The following is a 20,089-nucleotide window of genomic DNA, read 5'->3' as shown; positions in this document are numbered from 1 at the left end:
CTGTTGGAATCCATACCATGAGATAGAGGCTACAAGGTGAAAAGAGGGGAAGTGCGTTGCATCCCAGGAGTCTTAGAATCCATAGGCATGGTTTGGAGGTAAGAAAAAATTTCTGGTAACTTGGCTAAAGGCCAAGAGTGTCTACATCTTCCAACTATGTAAGTACATTGTGGAGAGGTAGAAATTCTACATTCATATTGGGCTGCTCTACAGTTTCTATCTTCTTCCTCCAGCAAGTGGGCACAGGGCAAGGTAGAATTAAATATCATGTGCTTTTTCAATCCCTAAATAGTAGCTTGTGTACCTCAGTGGAAGAGAGAGTGCACACATTTCTCTGCCTTTCTCTTTGTCTCATGCTTAGTCCCTAGACATGACAGGAAACAATGCCTTGGTTACCATGGAAACTGAAGCTGAGTGATGCATTGAACTGTGGGCAGAAAGTAAAGGTTTTTTTTTGATATGAAGGCTCTTGGGAGTAGAGATTTGAGCAAATTCCTTAAATATGAGCAAAGCAATTTCAATTTCCACAGGCGTGTTGATCCCTGCAACTATTATTACACAGAAAATGCAAAGCTGCATGCATGTATTCATGCATACAGATGCTCATGCACATGAATACAGATGTCATTCTCCACATCATGCTGGCTGGTCAAGGATTCTTGTGGGTGAATCTGGGCTTGAGCATACATCATCTCCCTCTCATCTCTCCTCTCCTGTTTCTCTCTCTCCTACCTTCACTGTCTTTCAGTTTCTCCCTTCTCTGTCTTTCCTCACCTCTTCACCCCCTCTTTAGTTTTTCATTCTGGTCGTCCATTGTGCCTTGCTACTTGTCCTTCCTCCTTCTCTCTATAGTTTGTTCACCTCCCACCCCTCCCCTGCCCCTATGTATGAAGTGACTAATAATTCATTCACTCAATAATGATTGGCCTAATATGGGCCATGTAGTTTGAACTTTCAACCTCATAAGACAGATATGATTGTTCCATTGCAAATTAGGAATAGTGATGTGAAATTAAAGAACAGGGAGCTATAAATGTGAATAATAGGGGACCCAATTTCCTGGTGGGCTCAGTGAAGTTAATGTCATCAGTATTTGCCACCCACATCGTCTTATTGCCTCTTTAGGTTACTGCCTTCTGTTTCACATTGGGGGCACTACCCTCCTTTGCAGCATGGTGGGACCCTCTCATAAGATGTCCAGCACACTCTTGAAAGTCTAAACATTAAATCTAATGGGATGCCCACTTCTTTGAATCTGACTAATGAACAGACCAAAACAGGTAAGGAGCTGTTTCATCTTGTCATTGCATCCTTGTTCCTGCTTCCAAGTTCCCCAGAAGCACCTTTGTTCATGCCCTTCATCCATTCTCTTGCTCATTCTTTCTTCTTCCATCTCTTCCTTGTCCCTCTGGCCTTGCCAGATCTTTTTTCTTAGAGTCCTAACCCCACAAGGACAAAAAGGATGGGCAAGGAGACAATAATAATTATAAAGTATTAGAAGGCAGAAAGCAGACAGATGAGTACTATCTCACTTGGCAGATTTAGAGCCCAGCAGTGGGGAAAGTCCCAAGCAACATTCTTTAACCCCCCTCACCAGACCTTCCAACTGTCTGTAAGATTGGCAGTGGCCTGTACCCCTACAATTTAGGGGTAGTGGTTGGGGTTGTAAATTACATGATTGCTCTTAAGTTAGTTAAGAAACATTTAGACACCAGAGCCTCTCTCAACAAACTGTAGCCTGGACAAATTGCTTTCTCCAAACACTAAGGAGTTTGCAGAGAGACTCACAATTTGGAGGGAGTCAATCAGCAGATTTATGGATGTGGGACCTCGGGATCAGGTGAAAGCAGGCATCCAAACCCAACACAAGGATTTAAGTAGAAAATGTACTATACATAAAAGATCAATCCTCAATCTCATGCCCAATTTGCGAGACAGAGTGCTGGCACCTTGCCTTTTCCCAATGGATGCAGGAGGTTCTTCCTGGGTAATCTAACCATCCCAAGAGTACAGATTTCATAATTAGAGTGGGCAATGGTCTCCAATTTTTCCATATTAGTTCAAAATAATTTCTAATTTTGATGCTTCCTTCTTCCAGCCATAGGTTATTTCAGCGACACATCTTTGTTTACAAACATATTTGTTGCCAATTTATACTTTAAATGGCATTTTATGGTTGATAGTGGTCAGAAAATCACCAAAGAATCTATTCTTTATGTATTCTCTTGGAGTCTATTTATATGAATATCTTTATTAACTTTTCCATGGAATACAGCACAAAAAAATGGGATTGCACAGAAAATGGAATTGCACAAAATGTAAATGTTTTGATCTGTAAATTATTGCATCACAAAAGAGTGAGTAACTGCAACCTTGGTCACATATTGCAGGAACCTGAAGCCTCTGCTTTCTCACTACCATCTTCCACCTCAGCAAATCTAACCAGTATTTGACTTTAGCACCTTAATTTTGCCTTTTTGTGAAACATTACACATAATAAATGGGCTTCTTCAGTGGCTCAGCAGTAAGGAATCTGCCTGCAAGGTGGGAGCCACAGGAGATGCAGGTTGGATCCCTGGGTCAGGAAGATCCCCTGGAGGAGGGCATAGTAACTGCTCCAGTATTCTTTCTTGGAGAATCCCATGGCAGAGGAGCCTGGTGGGCTATAGTCCATAGTGTTGCAAAGAGTCAAACACGACTGAAGCAACTATGCATACACAGATGCACACAAAATAAATACCTATCCTTTTTAAAAATTTTTTTATTGAAGTACAGTTGATTTATAATGTAGTGTTAGTTTCTAGTGTACTCAAAGTAATTCAATTCTACATGTAAATATATATATATATATATATATATATATATATATTCTTTTCCATCATGGTTTATTATTAAAAGACATTGAATAGAGTTCCCTGTGCTATATATTATGTCCTTGTTGCTTATCTATTTTATATGGAGACATTTGTATCTGGAAATCCTGAACTGCTACTTTATCCCTCTTGCACTCGCCAAATATATATTCTTATAATCTACCTTTCTTTTGATGTATTTTTATATATTGCTATTCATTTTTGTTGTGGTGTTAGTTGTCGTTCATTGATTTCCATTACTGAATAGTATTTAAATATGTATGACCATACCAAAACTGATATGCCTTATATTTATTTTTTGTTATAATTATATTGATTTATATTTATATGGGTTGGGTCTTCATTGCTGTGCAGGCTTTTCTCTAGTTGTGGCAAGTGGGGGCTACTGTCTAGCTGCATTGCATGGCTTCTCATCGCAGTGGCTTCTTTTGTTGTGGAGCATGGGATCTAGGGCACACGGGCTTCAGTAGCTGTGGCACCTGGACTCGGTGGTTGCAGCTTCTGAGCTCTGGAACACAGGCTCAATAGTTGTGGCACATGGGCTTAGTCGTTCCACAGCATGTGGGAGCTTCCGAGATTAATGATTGAACCCAGGTTTCCTGCATTGGCAGTTGGACTCTTTACCACTGAGCCACCAGGGAAGCCCAATACCTTCTATTTCTAATGGACATTTCAGTAGTTTGCAGTCCTGAAGCATTGAAAATGTTTCTGTGGTGAACATTCATATCTATGTCCTCTGAATCGTTAAAGGCTGTACTTGGATAGCCTGGTCTTTTTCTTGATCTCAGAGGGGAAACTTTCAACATTTCATCACTAAGTGAGGTGGATTTTGTAGGCTTTTAAAAGATATTCTGTCTTCTCTGCAATCATCCACTGTTTTTTTCAGTCTAACTTCATTGAGGCTTTAGATGGATAAGTCGAAGATCTCTCTTGATAAATGTCATATTGCACTTGGAAATGTATGGGTTATTTTCAAATACCTTTTGATATTGATTTCTAACATAATCCACAACAATAAGAGAACAGACTCTATGATTTCAAAATCTTAGACCATGAAATTTTTGCACGCTGCTTTATGTCCCTAGACACGTTCCAGTGTCTCTGATTTACAGTCTATGTGAACTTGAATAGAATTTGTATCCTACTGTTGTGTGAAAATTTTATAAATCTTCGTTATATTGAATAGGTTCACAGTGCTTTTCAGATCTATAATATACTTCTACTTCTCTATATATTCATTCTATTAATTTTTTAGAGTTTGATATTGAAATGCCAACTGAAAATCTTAATTTATCTACTTAAAGAAAGTAATTGTAATATATAGTGAAACTATATGGCCCATTTTTTGATTGGGTCATTTATTTTTCTGGAATTGAGCTTCAGGAGTTGCTTGTATATTTTTGAGATTAGTTTGTCAGTTGCTTCATTTGCTATTATTTTCTCCCATTCTGAAGGCTGTCTTTTCACCTTGCTTGTAGTTTCTTTTGTTGGGCTGGTGCATTGGGCTGACCCAGAGGGATGGTATGGGGAGGGAGGTGGGAGGGGGGTTCAGGACGGGGAACATGTGTACACCCATGGTGGATGCATGTTGATGTATGGCAAAACCAATACAATACTGTAAAGTAAAACAAAAAAATAATAATAATAATAAAGAAACTATATGTAACCTTCTGTATTTTCCAAGTCTACTATAAATGTGCTATCATACTTTAATAATTGAAAAAAATTAAAATATAAGATATTCTGACTGGATTAATTGTGTAAGCTTAAGTGGTACAGCATGATGATTTCATTCATGTATGTACTGTGAAGTGATTGCTACCATGATGTCAGTTAACACCTCCATTTTATCACACAGTTACAATGTGTGTGTGTGTGTGTGTGTGTGTGTGTGTGTGGTGAGGTCATTTAAGATTTACTACCTTACAACCAAGAGTATGTGATAGAGTATTGTTAAATATAATCACAAGGCTGTGTATTAGAATCCGAGAACTTTTTCTTCTTTTAACAAGAATCCTGTAGCCTTTGACAAGCATCGTCCATTTCCCCCACTCTCTAACCACTGGCAACCACCAATCTACTCTGTTTCTATGAGTTTAGCTTTTGTAGATTCCACATGTAAGTGAAAACATGCAGCGTTCATCTATCTCTTTCGACTTATATCACTTAGCATACTGCCCTCAGGGTCCACTCATATTGTCAAGATTCCAGGTTTTCATTGTCTTTTATGACTGAATAATATTCCACTACATATCTCACATTTTCTTTATTCATTTACCTGTAGATGGATACTTAGGTTGTTTCCAAGCTTTGGCTAATGTACATAGTGCTGAATGAACATGAAGGTGCAGATACCTCTTCAAGATAGTGACTTCCTTTACTTAGGATGTATACTCAGAAGTAAGATTGTTGGATCATGTGGTAGTTTAATTTTTAATATTTTGAGGAACCTCCATATTGCTTTCCATGGTGGCTCTACCAATTTTATTCCCACCAATAGTACACAAGGCCTCCCTTTTCTCCACATCCTTAGATGTTTCTTTTTTATAATTTTTCTGCATCTATAGGAAATGTAAGTTTATTTTATCCTTAGTATGTTAATTCTATTAAATACATTAATTTTTAAGTGTTGAACCACTTCATTTTTACAGTAGTTTTGACTTGCTTGTGATATATTATCCTTTTAAAATATATAACTGGATTATTTTTGTCAGTGTTTTATTCATGATTTTTCCTTCTATGTTAATGTGAAATATTACCCTATGTATTTCATTTCTCATAATGTCTAGACTTCATAGAATGAGCTGAGAAGTGATTGCTGTTTTTTATACTTTCTGCCTTGTATATAATATTGCTATTTTTTTCTTCTTTCAAGTTTTGTAGAACTGGTTGGTGAGATATCAGAATATGGAAGTTGTTTCTGCTGTTGTTCTCTTCAGATTCAATTCATTTAGTATTTATGGGACAATTCAGAGTTTTAGTTTGTTTTGGTATCATCTTGTTGTGCTTTCTCAAAACTTGTACATCATATCTAATTATTCATATTTATTTGCATAAAGTTGTGTATGATTTTGACTAATGATCTCTTAATATATTTATTATATCTATAATCATGTCTCTTAATTCATTCCAGACATTAATTTTTAGATAACTTCTCTCTTTTTTGTTCAAGCTTACATGAGGTGATTGTCAATTGTGTTGCCTTTACCAAGAATTAAACTTGGCTAGTATAATTTATGTAGTACTTCTGAATTATTTTATTACGTTTTACTCTTCCTTTTGCTCTTGAGCTTATTTAGAACTCCTGGGTCTGTATGGCCCAAATATTACATATCGGTGAGCTGCTGTGCTTCTCCCCTCATCTCTGTCTCCAGCAATAACACATGGGTAGCTTGAAATCACCATGGTGAGAGTATTTACACTGCAGAAATCAGTAAGCACTATAAAACAGGCTTGAGTTGTTGTTTTGTGATTGTCTAGAGCATAAATTAGCAAACCACTGGCTAATTTATTCTTATTTCATCTCTGCTGCTTTCATTGTGTTGAATCTGCTATCTGTTCACATGGCTGAGATGATGCACATGTCATTGATTGTTTTTTCCTTTCTTTTTCTCTAGTACACATATTGAAGCTGGATCCTACAAATTTTCTTTAGTATTCAGTTCATAATTTTTAATAATTTCACTGCTTTCTTCTTCATGCTCTGGGTAATTTAGAAGGATATATATATATAATTTGGCTGAACACCCAGTCTTAGTTCTTATGGGATGTTTAGTTGCAGCGTGTAGTATCTCTTCAGTTGCAGCATGCAAACTCTTAGTTGTGGCATATGAAATCTAGTTCCTTGACCAGGGATCACACTCAGACCCCTGCATTGGGAGCTTGGAGTCTTAGCCACTGTACAGCCAGGAAAATCCCCCAAAGGATATTAATTTTAAAACATGCAGGGGATTTTGTAATTATCATCATTAATCAACTTATAGCTGAATAGCATTTTCGTCAGGGAATATACTCCTATTTCATTGTCTTGAAATTTTCTGAAGACTTGCTTTATGGTCAACATGTGGTGTTTTTTGGTAAACATCATTAGCATTGAAAAGACTGTGTATCTTGCAGTTGTGCAGTTGAATGTGATAGGAATGCATAAATATATATTGCTACGTATGTTCACTGTACTTTTCAAATCTCTCATGTCTTTGCGAATTTTTATGTATGTGTTGTATCATTCACTGAGAGAAGTGTTCTGAAATCTCCCACTATGATGGTGGAGTAATATATATGTCCCTGCAACTGTGCCAAGGTTTGCATCATATACTGAAACCACATTATTCAGTGAAAACAGACTCATAATTGTTTTATTTTCCTCGTGAATTTGAGTAATTTATGATTTTTAAGTTAATAATTATAACATTTACCTAAGTAAATGTCTTTTTGCCTCAGAGGCCAAAGTTTTGATAGAAATAGAGCTACACCAGCTTGTTTTGATCAATATTTTTCAGGTATGTATTTTACCAATTCATAACATTAATTTTCTGTATGCTTGTATTTGAAGTAGCGTATACCATGAAGCATACATTGCCATTTTTTCCATCTTCTGCCTAATGCTTCTCCACTTCCTCCTCCTCCTTCTTCATTTGGCTTGTTAATCTTTTTTGTTTTTTTTTACTTGACTGGAGTATTTACCTTTAATGTGATTATTGTTATACATAATTTTATATCTACCATGTTACTATCTTATATCCTATTATTACCATTTCTCTATGCTCATTTATCTCTTACATTTTGTCTTCTCTTTGATTAATTTCACTTTCTTTGTTTCCCAATTCTATCACCTTGATAGTTATTCAGTCTTTATTATTCTTTTAGTGATTACACAGTTCAGTTCAGTTGCCTACTCGTGTCTGACTCTTTGCAACCCAAGGATTGCAGCATGCCAGGCTTCCCTATCCATCACCAACTCCCAGAGCTTGCTCAAACTCGTGTCCATCGAGTCAGTGATGGACATGAGGAAATCAGTCCTGAATATTCATTGGAAGGACTGATGCTGATGCTGAAGCTCCAATACTTTGACCACCTGATGCAAAGAACTGACTCATTTGAAAAGATCTTGATGCTGGGATCTCATCCTTTGTCATCCCCTTCTCCTCCTACCTTCAATCTTTCCTGGCATCAGGATCTTTTCAAATGAGTCAGTTCTTCGTATCAGGTGGCCAAAGTATTGGAGGTTCAGCTTCAGCATCAGTCCTTCCAATAGATATTCAGGACTGATTTCCTTTACGATTGATTGGTTGGATCTTCTTGCAGTCCAAGGGACTCTCAAAAGTCTTCTCCAACACTAAAGTTCAAAAGCATCGAATCTCGGGTGCTCAGCCTTCCTTATGGGTCCAATTCTCACATCTATACATGACTACTGGAAAAACCATAGATTTGACTAGATGGACCTTTGTGGGCTAACTAATGTCTCTGCTTTATAATATGCTGTCTAGGTTGGTCATAGCTTTTCTTCCAAGGAGCAAGCGTCTTTTAACTTCATGGCTACAGTCACCATCTGCAATGATTTTTGGACCCCAAGAAAGTAAAGTCTGTCACTGTTTCCATTGTTTCCTCATCTATTTGCCATGAAGTGATGTGACCAGTTGCCATGATCTTTTTTTTTTTTTTTTTGAATATTGAGTTTTAAGCCAGCAGTCACTCTCCTCTTTCACTTTCATCAAGAGGCTCTTTAGTTCCTCTTCACTTTCTGCCATAAGGGTGGTATCATATGCATATCTGAGGTTATTGATGTTTCTCTGTGCAATCTTGACTCCAGCTTGTGCTTCAACCAGCCCAACATTTTGCAGGATGTACTCTGCATATAAGTTAAATAAGCAGGGTGACAATTTACAGCCTTGACATCTTCCTTTCCCAATTTGGAACTAGTCTGTTGTTCCATGTTCGGTTCTAACTATAGCATCTTGACCTGCATATAGGTTTCTCAGGAGGCAGGTAAGGTGGTCTGGTACTCCCATCTCTTTGGGAATTTTCCACTGTTTGTTGTGATCCACACAGTCAAAGGCTTTAGAGTAGTCAATAAAGCAGAAATAAGTGTTTTTCTGGAATTCTCTTGCTTTTTCTATGCTCCAACAGATGTTGGCAATTTGATCTTTTGTTCCTCTGCCTTTTCTAAAACCAGCTTGAACATCTATCTGAAAGTTCATGGTTCACGTATTGTTGAAGCCTAGCTTGGAGAATTTTAAGCATTACTTTGCTAGTGTGTGAGATGAGTGCAATTGTGCAATTGTGTTTGAGCATTCTCTGGCATTGCCTTTCTTTGGGATTGGAATGAAAACTGACCTTTTCCAGTCTTGTGGCTACTGCTGAGTTTTCCAAATTTGCTGGCATATTGAGTGCAGCACTTTCACAGCATCATCTTTCAGGATTTGAAATAGCTCAACTGGAATTCCATCACCTCCACTAGCTTTGTTCGTAGTGATGCTTTCTAAGGCCCACTTGACTTCACATTCCAGGATGTCTGGCTCTAGGTCAGTGATCACACCATCATGGTTATCCAGATCATGAAGATCTTTTTTACGTAGTTCTTCTGTGTATTCTCGTCACCTCTTCTTAATATCTTCTGCTTCTGTTAGGTCCATACTGTTTCTATCCTTTATTGTGCCTATCTTTGCATGAAATGTTCACTTAGTATCTCAAATTTTCTTGACAAGATCTCTAGTCTTTCCCATTCTATTTTTTCCCTCTGTTTCTTTGCACTGATCACTTAGGAAGGCTTTCTTATCTCTCCTTGCTATTCTTTGTAACTCTGCATTTAGAAGGGTGTATCTTTCCTTTTCTCCTTTGCCTTTAGCTTCTCTTCTTTGCTCAGCTATTTGTAAGCCCTCCTCAGGCAGCCATTTTGCCCTTTTGCATTTCTTTTTCTTGGGGGTTGTTTTTTTTAATTTTTTTGGGGGGGTGGTGGTTTTGATCACTGCCTCCTGTACCATGTCATAAACCTCTGTCCATAGTTCTTCTGGTACTCTGTCTATAAGAACTAATCCCTTGAATCTATATGTCACTTCCACTGTATAATTGTAAGGGATTTGATTTCATTTATACATGAATGGTCTAGTATTTTCCCTACTTTCTTCAATTTAAGTTTGAATTTGGCAATAAGGATTTCATGATCTGAGCCACAGTCAGCTCCTGGTCTTGTTTTTGCTGACTGTATAGAGAGTCCCCATCTTTGGCTGCAAGGAATATAATCAGTCTGATTTCAGTATTGACTATCTAGTGATGGAATGTGTAGAGTCATCTCTTGTGTTGTTGAAAGAGGGTGTTTGTTATGACCAATGCGTTCTCTTGGCAAAGCTGTTAGCCTTTGCCCTGCTTCATTTTATACTCCAAGGCCAAACTTGCCTGTTAATCCAGGTATCTCTTGAATTCCTACTTTTGCATTCCAATCCCCTATGATGAAAAGGACACCTTTTTTTCAGTGTTAGTTCTAGAAGGTCTTTTTTGTGTTCATAAAACCGTTCAACCTCAAGTTCTCATCATTAGTGGTTGGAGCATAGACTTGGATTACTGTGATATCAAAATGTTTGCCTTAGAAAGGAACAGAGATCATCCTGTTGCCCCCAGGGTCAGGGGCATTGAATACAACAGTACTGGAATAAGCCCTTTTGAAGGAGGCCACCATTACCACCATTACCACTATTACCACCATTGCTCCTACCATAGTTTGGCCTCAGGCCAAACCACAGGGTGGGAACACAGCCCCGAACAAGACCCAGATCCCCCCACAGCCAGTCCCTCCTATCAGGAAGCTTCTACAAGCCTCTTAATCCTTATCGATCAGAGGGCAAACAGAATGAAAACCACAGTCACAGAAAACTAACCAAACTGATCAAATGATTCACAGACTTGTCTAATACAATGAAACTATGAGCCATGCCATGTAGGGCTACCCAAGATGGATGGGTCATCATGGAGAGTTCTGACAAAACGCGGCCCACTGGAGAAGGGAATGGCAAACCACTTTAACATTCTTGCCTTGAGAACCCCATGAACAGTATGAAAAGGCAAAAAAATGCGACACTGAAAGATGAACTCCCCAGGTCTGTAGGTGCCCAATATGCTACTGGAGAAGAGGGGAGAAATAACTCCAGAAAGAATGAAGAGATAGAGCAAAAGCGAAAACAACACCCAGTTGCGGATGTGACTAGTAATGGAAGTAAAATCCAATGCTGTAAAGAACATTATTGCATAGGAACCTGGAATGTCAGGTCCATGAATCAAGGTATAAATTTGAAGTGATCAAATAGGAGATGGCAATAGTGAACATGGACATTTTAGGAACCAGTGATCTAAAATGGACTGCAATAGGCAAATTTAACTCAGATGACCATTATATCTACTACTGTGGGCAAGAATCCCTTAGAAGCAATGAAGTAGCCCTCATAGTCAACAAAGGAGTCTGAAATGCAGTATTTGGGTGCAATCTCAAAAATGGCAGAATGATCTCTGTTCATTTCCAAAAAACCATTCAATATCAACAGTAATCCAAGTCTAGTGGTTACTGGGAGACTACAACTTGAAATCTTAACTCCTCAAAATCTGAAATAAATTGGTCCCTTTTTCTCATCCCCAAAATTGTGGATGTGTTAGAACACTTGGTCCATATTTACCCTTTCCTTACTTTAATATTGCTGCTTTCATGATTTTTAATCCCTCACAGATATAAATACACAAATGCATATGGTTTTAACCTCAAGAGGTCATTATTTTTAGTATAAGTTTATAAAACCAGTATCATTTAGATATATCTACATATTTGTCTTCTACTTCATATTCATTGCTTCCATGTCCTTTGGTTGGCTCAGAGGTCACTCTTTCTCTTCATTCATTGAAAGTGCAGAGTCTTTACCCCTGGGCCACCAGGGAAGTCCCATGACTATACCTTGGCAGTAATTTACAAAGTTAGCCAATGTGAGCATTCCAAATATGTAATTCTCTTTCTGTGTTATTTGGACTATTCCAACCCTTTGTATGTCAGTAAAAGTTGTAGAATTATCTTGTTGCTTTCTAGTCATTGAACGTGCTCTGTATCAATAGGTCAACTGTGGGATAATTTGCTTCTTAACACTATTGACTCTGAAAATTCAAACACATGCTCCATTTATTTACTTAGTTGTGAATTTCTCTCAGCAATTCTTACTGTGTATCATTTTGTATTCCACTCACATTTTGTTAATGTCACCTGTAAGTGGTTCATGTTTTGCATAAATTATAAATTATAATTTCATTTAAAATTCTAATTATTTCTCCATTAAATAACTATAATTGATTTCTTTGATTGTGTTAGGATATATTTTAATATTTTACATATAATTTGTATATTTGTTCTGTGTAATTTCACTTGGAAGCTATTTTAGATATTATTTGACTTATTTATTTTTAATTCAAGGATAATTGCTTAACAGAATTTTGTGGTTTTCTGTCAAACATCAATGAGAATCAGCCATAGGTACACCCATGTTCCCTCCCACATGAACCTCCTTTCCATCTCCCTTCCCATCCCACTCTTCTAGATGTCAAGGAGCTCCTGTTTGAGTTCCGTAAGTCATCTAGCAAATTCCCATTGGCTATCTATTTTATATATGGTGTGTCTGTATCCATGTTACTCTTTCCATACATCTCACCATCTCCCTCCTCCCCTCCCCACGTATCCATAGGCCTGTTATCTATGTCTGTTTCTCCATTGATGCTCTGAAAATAAATTCATCAGATAACTGTAATTGATTTTTGTTTGCTGACCTCATATTCTGATTCATGTTGATGTATGGCAAAACCAATACAATATTGTAAAGTAATTAACCTCCAATTAAAATAAAAAAAATTTATATTTAAAAAAGTTGCTTATCTTAGTGGTAGTAATTCTAGGAAGTTTTTAAACAGCTAAAGATTTTCCGTGCACTAACTATTTCCTCTATGAATAAAAACAGTTTTGCTGCTAAGTCACTTCAGTCGTGTCTGACTCTGTGTGACCCCATAGACGGCAGCCCACCAGGCTCCCCCGTCCCTGGGATTCTCCAGGCAAGAACACTGGAGTGGGTTGCCATTTCCTTCTCCAATGCATGAAAGTGAAAAGTGAAAGTGAAGTCGCTCAGTCGTGTCCGACCCTCAGCGACCCCATGGACTGCAGCCTTCCAGGCTCCTCCATCCATGGGATTTTCCAGGCAGGAGAACTGGAGTGAGGTGCCATTGCCTTCTCCGTTAAAATCTTGCCTTAATGCCCTACTTAGGACTGACAGTCCAGGGCCGATCAGGAGTGACGAGAGATCTTAGGGGGAAAGTCCTCAGCTTTTTAACTGTGGAGTGTGTTCTTGGTGACATTTATCAGGTTAGGGGCTCTCTCCTGTTTCCAGTTTCCAGAGAATTCTTAATCTGGGTAGATTATTGGAAAAGAGAAAGTGTTAGTCACTCAGTCATGTCCAAGTCTTTGCTGCCACATGGACTGTAGCCCACCAGGCTCCTCTGTCCATGGAATTCTCTAGGCAAGAATACTGGACTGGGTTGCCAGGCGATTCTCCAGGGGATCTTCCCCACCCAGGGATCAAACCCAGCTCTCCGGCATTGCAGGTCGATTCTTTACCATCTGAGCCCGAGTAGAATGTTACATTCTGTTAAGTCCTTTTTCTGAATTATATTAGCATTCTCCTGCAGCTACAACAAATTACCACATGCTTGGCTTAGTACAACACAATTTTGTTATCTTACCATTCTGGAGGTCAGAAGTGTGAAATGGGTTTTAACAGGGCCAAAGTCAACGTGTCCACAGTGTTATGTTCCTCTGAGGCTACTAGGGAAGACTCTGTCCCATGCCTTTCCTATGTTAGAGGCCACCTCTACTCCTTGGATCCTGCCCCTTTCTCCATGTTCAAAGGCAGCAGCCTAGCATCTTCCAGCTTCCCTCCTCTCTGACCTCTGCTTCTGACATCACATCTCCTACTCTTCAGTCTCATTTTCCTGCCACCCCTTATAAATAGGACCTTTGTGATTACATTGGTCCACCCAGATCATCCAGGATAATCTCCACATCTCAAGATCCTCAACTTAATGACATCTGCAGAGTATTTTCTGCCATGTAAAGTAACATATTCACAGGCTACGGAGATTACTGCACTTGGGTGCCATTGTTCTGCCTAGGATGTGCATCATTTGAGATGATGGCATGGCTCTCTTTTGGAGAGATTAATATGCTTGATTTCATATATTGATTTCCAAATATTCAAGAGGACTTTCACTCTGAGAGTTACCCCATTTGGTCAGAAAGTTTCTTTTATGTCTGTTGTTTTTTATTTACTAACCTTTTGTTACAAATGTTTGTGTCTATCTTCTTGAGGAATATTGGTTTGCAGTTATATTTTCTTGTAATGTCTTGGTCTGGTTTTGGTATAGGGATAGTTTGGTATAAGGATCATAGCTTCAGAGAGAGAATTGCCAAGTGTCACATTCTCTTCATTTTTCTGACAGGATTGTATAAATTGGTGCTATTTCTTCCTGAAATGGTCCATAGACCAGACCAGCGAGGCCAACTGTGCCTGGAGTTTCCTTTGTGGGAAGATTTTAGCCAAAAATTCCATTTCTTTAAGAGATATAAGGATACTAAGGTATTCTCTGTCTTCTTGAGTGTGCTTTGAAAAACTGTCTTTCTAACAATTGGTTGTGTTTTTTTTTTTCCCCTATGTTGTCTTTCTATTACAGTTTTTCTAATTAGTCCCTTACTGTCATTTTAGCATTTTTGCACTCTGAAGTCATGTCCATTCTGTGGCTTCTTACACTGGCCACTTGTGTCTTAGTGACTTTCTTTTCTTGATTAGTCTACATCCAGTTTACACATTGTATAAATGTTTTGAATGGATCAGCTGCTGACTCCATTGTATTTTCTCTATGACTTCTTTGTTTTCCATTTCATTGCTATCTTTATTGTTTCCTTCTACTTCCTCTCAGATTAATTTTGACTTCTTTTGGAGGCATCTCAGTTTTGTAGTTCCTTGATGTTAGCCCTTTCCTCTTTCTAAATATAATCACGCAAAGAGCAAATTTCTCTCTAACCAAGGCTTTAACTTAATCACACCAAAGTTGATATGTTGTGTTTACATTTCCCTTTAGTTGGTAATACTTTCAGATTTCCCTAGTGTCTCTCTGATCCTGTGTTATTTTGAAATCTTTGTTAAATTACAAAGTCTGGGGATTCTCTAGAAAACTTCTTGCTATGAATTTCTCGATTGATTCCACTGTGCCCAGAGGACTTCCTCTACATGACTTTAATCCTTCTTAATTGATGGAGTATTGTTTTCTAATCCGATGAGAGGCTCTTTCTTGGTGCACGTCCCATGTGCCTTTGAAGAGGATGTGTTTTCTGCTGCTATTGAGAGGAATGTACTATAATTAGGTCTAAGTAGTTGAGAATGTTGTTAAAGTTCTCTTTATAACTACTGGCCTTCTGCCTACTTACTCTACCAAAATCTCAGAAAAAATGTTTGAATGTCCCAAATGTTAAATGCATTTGTCTATCTAGATCTCTTTCAAGTTCAGTCTGTTTTCCCTTTATGTAATTTAAAGTTCAATTGTCCAGTGCATTGAGGACTGTTGTGTTTTCCTGAGTAATTAGCCCTTTCCCCCCGTTATTAAATATGCTTATTTATCACTGATTAGTACTCCTGATCCTACAATCGACCTTATCCTTTATCATACCTTCTCATTTTGTCTTACAGTTTACCGTTACATATGGCCTATTTTTTCCAACCCTTTTCCATTTAACCTGCCTCTGTCTCTAAACTAAAATGAGTTTCTATTTAACAACAAATTATGGAATCGTGCACCTATTCTATCTAGAAATCTCAACCTTTTACTTGGAAAGTTCAGGATATTTACATATAGTTTAAGTAGAAATAGTATTGGCTTTAAATCTGTCATCTTATTTCAAGTCAATTTCTTTCCCTCTTTTCTTTCTTTCCTTCATTCCTCCTTTTCTTTCTCTCTCTTTCTTCTACCCTTCTTTCTTTCCATATTTCCTTCAGTTTTTCCTTTCTTCCTTTCACCCAATTCCCTTGCCATCTTCTGTACTGCTGATGTAGTTCTCAGTATTGCATTTTAATGTACATATTTATTACGTATTCCTTTTGTTTTATATGTAAGTGGTTCCTGTAGAGAATACGCTATATATATTTAAATGTAGACTTTTCACTTTCAAAGAATAAGATTCTTTACCCACACCAACACCTTTATTTTTACGATCCTGTCCATTTGCTTTTGTTTCCAAACAATTCTTAAAACATATATTATATCCCAGATAAGGCATTGTTATTGCTCTTGGAAACATTCAGTTGCCTTAATCTTTTAGAAACCATTCCCCTCCCAGTCCCCCACATATTTAGCATCGGTATAGATGTTTGCTCCTTTGTGTTGATCTGTGCTCATATTTGACGTGGTTTTCATTTATCCTAAATAAATACATTCGGTATTTTCTATGGTGCAGGCCACTGCTGGAGAATTATGAAAGCTTTTTGTTTGTTTGTTCGTTGAAGGACTGTTTTATCATTATTTCTTTAACTTTATTTTTAAATTAATGTTTGGTGGCGTCATCATCTTCTGGACATCCAATTTTAGGAATTTTAGCACTTCTGAACCTTCTTGTAACCACCATCACAATCAGTATACAGAACATTTCTGCAACCCCCAAGACGTCCCCAGTGCTATCCTTTTGCAGCCATGCTCTACTCCCACACTTAACCAAGGCACCACCAATTTGCTGTCTGTGACAATACACATTTGTCTTTTCAAGACCATCCTACGTATCAAGCCATTTAAAAGTAACTTGAGGCTGGCTTCTATCACTCAGCGTAATATTACTGAGTTTCATCCACATTGTTGACTGTATCAATAGTTCTTTCCTTTCTAGGGCTGAATAGTATTCAACAATATGAAAATGAGGACTTCCCTGGTGGCTCAGACGGTAAAGCGTCTGTCTACAATGCGGGAGACCTGGGTTCGATCCCTGGGTCGGGAAGATCCCCTGCAGAAGGAAATGGCAAGCCACTCCAGTACTATTGCCTGGCAAATCCCATGGACAGAGGAGCCTGTTGGCTACACTCCATGGGGTCGCAAAGAGTCGGATACGACTGAGCGACTTCACTTTCCTTTCCAAAATGAAAATGATGCACTTTGCTGAAGGACATTTGTTTGGGTTGTTGCTCTGTTTTGTTGATTATGAACACAGCTATTGCTATAACATTCCTGAACAGGGTTTGTGTGCACTCACGTTAAACTTCCCTAGGGGAAATACTTTCGGGTGAAGTTGCTGGTCACGTGGCTAAGCATAAGTTTAACTTCATGAGAAGCAATAAATCTCTGTCCACAGTGCCTGTGTCACCCTGCATTCCCACCAGTAACCTGTGGCCAGTCCACTCGCTGCCCATCCTTAGCATCATTTGGTATTGTCTGATGTTTTCTTGTTTGTTTCTTTGTTCATTTTGCTTAGTTTTGTTGTGTTTTGGCAATTTTAAGATAGGAAGACTGGTATTTCACCTTAGTTTTAATTTGCACTTGCCTGAGAGCCCGGGAAGTTGAACATACGTTCGTTCACGTGCTCAGTTGCCCCTGTGTATTCTTTTCATTGAAGTATCTCTTCAAATATTTTTTCCACTATTTTCTTTCTGTTGACTTTTGACTTTTCTTTATATGTTCTGGATACAAGACTTTTGTTGGCTATGTGATTTTAAAATACATTCTCCCAGCCTGTGATTTATCTTCTCAAACTCCTGACATTATCTTTCACAGAGGAAGGCGTTTTTTTTGTTTGTTTGTTTGGTTGGTTTTTTTTTGGAGTCATAGCTAAAACATTGTTGCCAAACTCGAGGCTGAAGATTGTGTGTTATTTTCTTTTAAATGTCTCACAGTTTCATGCTCCTGGTTTATATCTAAGATTCATTTTTAGTGGGTTTTAGGATAAGGTATGAGGCTCTCTTTCAGATGGACATCCCATTCTTCACACATATATTCTGATAAGACAATACTTTCTTCATTCAGTCGCTTTTGCAACTTTGTCCAGAACGAATTGGCTATATTTGAAGAAGCTAGTTCTGGAGTCTTCCCTCTGATTTATTTATTCGTGTGTCTGTTGCTTCACCATTGTCACACTGACTTTTGTTTACTGTAGTTTTATAAGGATTATTATTATTATTATTATTTTTGCTTGGAGCCCCCTTTATAAGATTTTTTATTAATTGTTATTGGAGGATGGTTGTTTTACAATTTTTGTGTTAGGGTTTGCTGTATAGCAAAGGGAATCTGCCATATGTATATACATATCCCCTCTTTTTTGGATTTCCTTCACATTTATGCCAGCAGAGAATTAAGTAGAGTTCCCTGTGTGATATAGTAGGTTCTCATTAGTTATCTGTCTTATGCAGTGTAGAGTATGTGTGTTAATCCCAATCTTCCAATCATCCCTGTGGATATCTATATGTTTGTTCTCTGCCTCTGTATCTCTATTTCTGCTTTGCAAATAAGTTCATCTGGTCATGTCTCTAGATTCCACACATAAGTGCTATTACAAGATAATCTGTTTTTCTCTTTCTGACTTTCTTCACCCAGTACGACAGTCTCTAGGTCCATCCACGTCTCTGAAAGTGGCCCAGTTATGTTCATTTTTATGGCTGAGTAATACTTCACTGTATATATGGATCACCTCTTCTCTACCCATTCCTCTGTCGATAGACATTTAGGTTCCTATTGTAAGTATTGTGGCAATGAACACTGGGGTGCATGTATCTTTTGGAATCATGCTGTTCTCGGGGGGTATATGCCCAGGAATGGGAGTGCTGGGTCTCATAGTAGTTCTACTTTTAGTTGTTAAGGAACATCCCTATTGTTCTCCATGTGGCTGCACCAATTTGCATTCCCATCAACAGGGTAGGAGAGTGTCCTTTTCTCCCCAGTACTACAATGTTTATCATCGGTAGATTTTTAGATGTTGGCCATCCTGACCAGTGTGAAAGTGATACCTGATTGTTGTTTTGAAGGGCTTTCCTGGTGGCACAGTGGTAAAGAATCCGTCTGCCAATGCATGAGACACGGGTTTGATCCCTGGGTTGGGAAGCTCCCCTGGAGAAGGAAAAGGCAATGTACTACGGCATGCTTGCCTGGGAAATCCTGTGGACAGAGGAGCCTGGTGGGCTACGGTCCATGGGGTCGCAGTGTTAGACACGATTGAGTGATTGAGCAACAACAGATATTTTGATAATGGTCATTCTGGTATGAGGTTATACACCCATTGTTGTTTTGCTTTGCATTTCTCTACTAATTAGTGAAGTTCAGCATCTCTTCCTGTGTTTGTTGGCCATCTGTATGTCTTCTTTGGAGAAATGTTTACTTAGGTATTTGGCCCATTTTTTGATTGGATTGTTTGTTTCTCTTTTTATACATTGAGCTACACGAGCTGTTTGTATATTTAAAAGATGAATCCCTGGTCGGTTGCCACGTTTACACATATTTTCTCCCGTTCTGTGGGTTGTCTCTTTGTCTTGTTTATGGTTGCCTTTGCCTTTTGATTTAATTAGGTCCCATTTGTTCATTTTTGTTTTTGTTTTCATTACTCTAGGTGGTGGGTCATAAAAGATCTTCCCTGTGATATGTCAGAGAGAGTTCTGTCTATGTTTGCTTCTAAGAGTCTTTTTATAATTTACTTGAAACAATATTTCTTTTTTTTTTTTTTCCACTGCTCAGGGCCTTAGTTGCGGCATGTGGGAACTTAGCTGTGGAATGTGACATCTAGTTCCCTTACCGGGGAACAAACCCTGGTCCACTCCAATGGGAGCATGGAGTCTTAGCCCCTGGACCACTAGGGAAGTCGCTCCTCTAAGAGTTTATAGTGTCTGAGCTTACATTTAAGTCTTTAATCCATTTTGAGTTTATTTTTGTGTATGGTTTTAGGGAGTGTTCTAATTTCATTCTTTTTGAATTAATTAATTTTTATTGAAGGATAATTGCTTTACAGAATTTTGCTGTTTTCACATGTAGCTGTGCAGTTATCCGAGCACCGCTTATTAAAGAGGCTGTCTTTTCTCCATTGTGTATTTTCACCTCTCTGTCAAAGATTAGGTGACCATAGGTGCGTGGGTTTATCTCTGGGCTTTCTATCCTGTTCCACTGATCTTTATTTCTGTTTAAGTGACAGT

This window comes from Bos javanicus, chromosome X, assembly GCF_032452875.1.
Source record: "Bos javanicus breed banteng chromosome X, ARS-OSU_banteng_1.0, whole genome shotgun sequence".
In the NCBI taxonomy this organism is placed as follows: domain Eukaryota; kingdom Metazoa; phylum Chordata; class Mammalia; order Artiodactyla; family Bovidae; genus Bos; species Bos javanicus.
Note: the sequence above shows the minus strand (reverse complement) of the source record.